At 52.2% G+C, this 3,230-nt stretch overlaps 1 long non-coding RNA gene across 1 annotated transcript; it reads left to right on the top strand.

Annotated features, from left to right (window-relative positions):
- The first annotated feature begins 1,056 nt into the window (after window positions 1-1,056).
- LOC119871863 lies at window positions 1,057-2,398 on the top strand. Its single transcript, XR_005359586.1, has 2 exons — window positions 1,057-1,208; window positions 2,276-2,398. It is a non-coding gene; the product is annotated as an uncharacterized LOC119871863 (long non-coding RNA).
- Window positions 2,399-3,230: the final 832 nt, after the last annotated feature.

Here is a 3,230-nt window from a genome sequence, read left to right as displayed (position 1 = left end):
CGAGTCCCACATCGGGCTCCTTGCATGGAGCCTGCTTCTCCATCTGCCTGGGTCTCTGCCTTTCTCTTTTTCTGTGTCATAAATGAATGAATGAATGAATGAGTGAATGAATGAATGAATGAATGAATGAATAAATAAGCAAGCAAGCAGCAAAATGTATAAACTTAACCAAGAAGGCAAAAGATTTGTACACTGAAAACTATAAAACATTGTTGAAAGAAATGAAAGAAGACACAGAATGGGTGCCTGAGTGGCTCAGTCCGTGAAGTGTCTGACTGGGTTTCAGCTCAGGTCATGAACTCAGAGTGGTGAAATCCAGTCCCAGGTCAGGCTCCACTAAGGAGGAGTCTGCCTATTCCTGTTCTCCCTTCTGCCCCTCCCCAAATAAATAAATACCTTTTTTTTTTTTTTTTTTTTTTTTTTTTTTTTTAAAGAAAGACAGGGATGCCTGGGTGGTTCAGTGATTGAGCGTCTGCCTTTGGCTCAGGGCATGATCCGGGGTCCTGGGATCGAGTCCCCTATCGGGCTCCCCCCGGGGAGCCTGCTTCTCCCTCTGCCTGTGTCTCTCCTGAATAAACACACTATGTGGATGCAGAACACAAGAGTCTGTCCGTGTCCTCCCTGCCGGTGACCCCCTGCCCGTGGCCTCCAGCGCGCAGTGCTTACGTGTCCGCACTGCTCATACTCCTACTTGGGAGAACCCCTCCTATGCAGGCTGCCCAGTCCTTTCTAGGAAAACACAACACTGCAAGGTCTTGCTAGAAGGAGCTCCCAGCTCTGCTGCCCAGGCCAAGGTCACACCGCCTGCACCGGCTCACATCCTCCTCCACCTGCTCGTCCGTAGACCTCAATCTTCTGAGGGCTGCAGGCCCTCGCTCCACAGTCTGCCCTCCCAGGTGGCCCCACGGTGGCCCCGTGTCTCCGTGTTTCACTTCACTACATCTGCGCTGTCTCTCCATCCCCTTATTTGCAGAAGCGAGGGCCGGGGGAGCAGGCCTGAGGACGCCACCACGGCGCCGGCGCCGAGGCGAGTGTACTGTCACCATGGAAACCTCCCGCAAGCGCTGGGCGGGGCCTGGGGAGGGGCGTGGTCAGGGCCCCGGGAGGCTGTCTCGGAGTCCCCCGCTCGGCCCCGGGATTAGCGGATTCAGGTCGGAACCCGGGTTCCGGTTCAGCCTGCGCCCTGGGCCTCGCTCGTGGAAGCGCCGGTAAGCCGGGTTCGAGGGCTTTCCTCTCCCCGCGGTGGCGCGACGAACGGCCGGTGACTGACATCGGATTCTGAACGGATGAAGGGCGGGTGGGAGAGGGTGAGCGGGGGAACAGCTGGAAGGGGGAACACCGGGGGGATGTGTCGCTCTGAGACGTGGAGGGAGGGGGAGGGATTTCGCGAGCGATTTCCGGGGACAGAGTCACGAGGGCTGACGTCACACACGCCCACTGTGACGTCCGCCCAACCTCAGCCGCGATTGGCTCGGCGGCGGTATAGAAGCCCAGGTGGCCGCCGTTCGGGCCCCAGCGTCGGTGCCGCAGGGGTCTCAGCTCTCAGCCCCTCCCGCCGGGCGCTTCCGCCGAGGCCCTCTGAGCAGGCTTCTCCGAGGTCTTGACCTCCGTCCTCGAGTTTCCCGCCCTGGCCTGGGCCGTCGCCCATCCGGACCCAGGAGCTGGCCCTGCTGCGTCCTGCGCTCCCATGTCCCAGGCCCACCACTGCCTCAACGCCAAGCACCTCGCTGGTGCACCTGCTGCTCCCCTCGCTCGTGGCCAGGGAGCATGGCCTCGGGGAGCAGAACTGCCAGGGGAAGGATGGATGCTGTGGGGCAGTGGGGGCCATTGGCCAGCCGGACAACTCTAGAGCCGCTAGAACAAATTCAGTCTGAAACCCACCTAACCTTTGTTTCCAAACAAACTTGAGTTGACAGTATAGGAACTAAAATAAAGATCACGCCCTGTAGAGGAAAATCAAAAGAGAGAATGAGGAACTAGGTCTTAAGAGTGTCTAAAAGTTTCGACAGATGCAGACAGGCTGTTTTTGTTTTGTTTTGTTTTGTTTTGTTTTTTTAACCTCATACTGGCTAAGAAACATCAGAATCTCAAAACAGGGCTTAAAAGAATCCCACCCCATCCCAGAGATAGAGAGGTGTAGGCAGTACAGTTCTTTTAAGGAACCCCCAGATTGGTTGGCTGATGGTTATCTTGAGGGAGACGGGGGACCTAAGCCCTGGACCAGAATTTCTTGGAATGTTTTGGGAGCCTCTAATTATTACTGTTTTTTCCTTAGGAGCATTTCCCTTCAGCGAGAGAAGATATCAATTGACCCAACCACGGATTAAATATTCAAAAACATCTCCATAAAAATTCAAGAGGCTTTATAATGCCGTCAAAATATGAATGGAAGCCCAAAGCAGAGAATCTCTTAGGGTTGTGGGGAAACCAGTGAATGGCTCTTTGAAGGAAGTTATCGCATATATGAAAGAACAGGAAAAAACAACCATCAAAGAAGGTAAAGTTGTATAATGGAAGAATTCAAGAGCAGATTGGTTTTGAAGATTAAATGAAAATACCAAATACCTGCTATGGCACCAGGGACATAGGTCTTCAGAAAAAGTAATTGGTAACATGACAAAGATGGGAGTTTCTAGACCACTCGGAGTAGGTTTATGAAACATTTTGTGATGATTCCTCAACTTACATATTCACCCAGTAACACAGGAAGTTGACACTCTTGGTGTTCCGGACTTGTAATTGAAGTGATTCGGTTAGTGTCCCTTACAGCCTAATCTACCACAATCAGTGGTAGAGAAAAACAATCTGAGAATGTCAAGTGGGAAAGGAGCCAGCCAGCACCATAGCTACCTTCTGGCTTATAGGACTCCCCTGTATTAACAGCAAACTCAGTTACTACTCATGTTTACAGAGAACCCATGAATTAGGTTCAGTTACTCCTGCAGCCGTGGTCAGCTCTGTACCCACCCAGGGTCTCAATTCTGACATGGCCATGGAAGCCTAGTAGTCACACACAATACTAGGAAACGAGGCTCTTCTCTCTGGAATCCATTTTTAGATCATTACTTTGCTTACTCCTTACAACAACCCTCTGAGAGAAGTTATATTGCACTCGGTTTAGAATTGAGGGATCTATGGAAGGGAAATGTTGGGTGAGCTGTCCAATGTCATACAGCTAGTAGGTGGAGCAGACAAGGACTGCAACCTCTGTCCTGACACCCAGCTCCGCT

The sequence above is a fragment of the Canis lupus genome, chromosome 5, assembly GCF_011100685.1.
Source record: "Canis lupus familiaris isolate Mischka breed German Shepherd chromosome 5, alternate assembly UU_Cfam_GSD_1.0, whole genome shotgun sequence".
Lineage (NCBI taxonomy): Eukaryota > Metazoa > Chordata > Mammalia > Carnivora > Canidae > Canis > Canis lupus.
The sequence above is the reverse complement of the archived record's forward strand: the minus strand, read 5'-3'. Positions and strand labels throughout refer to the sequence as shown.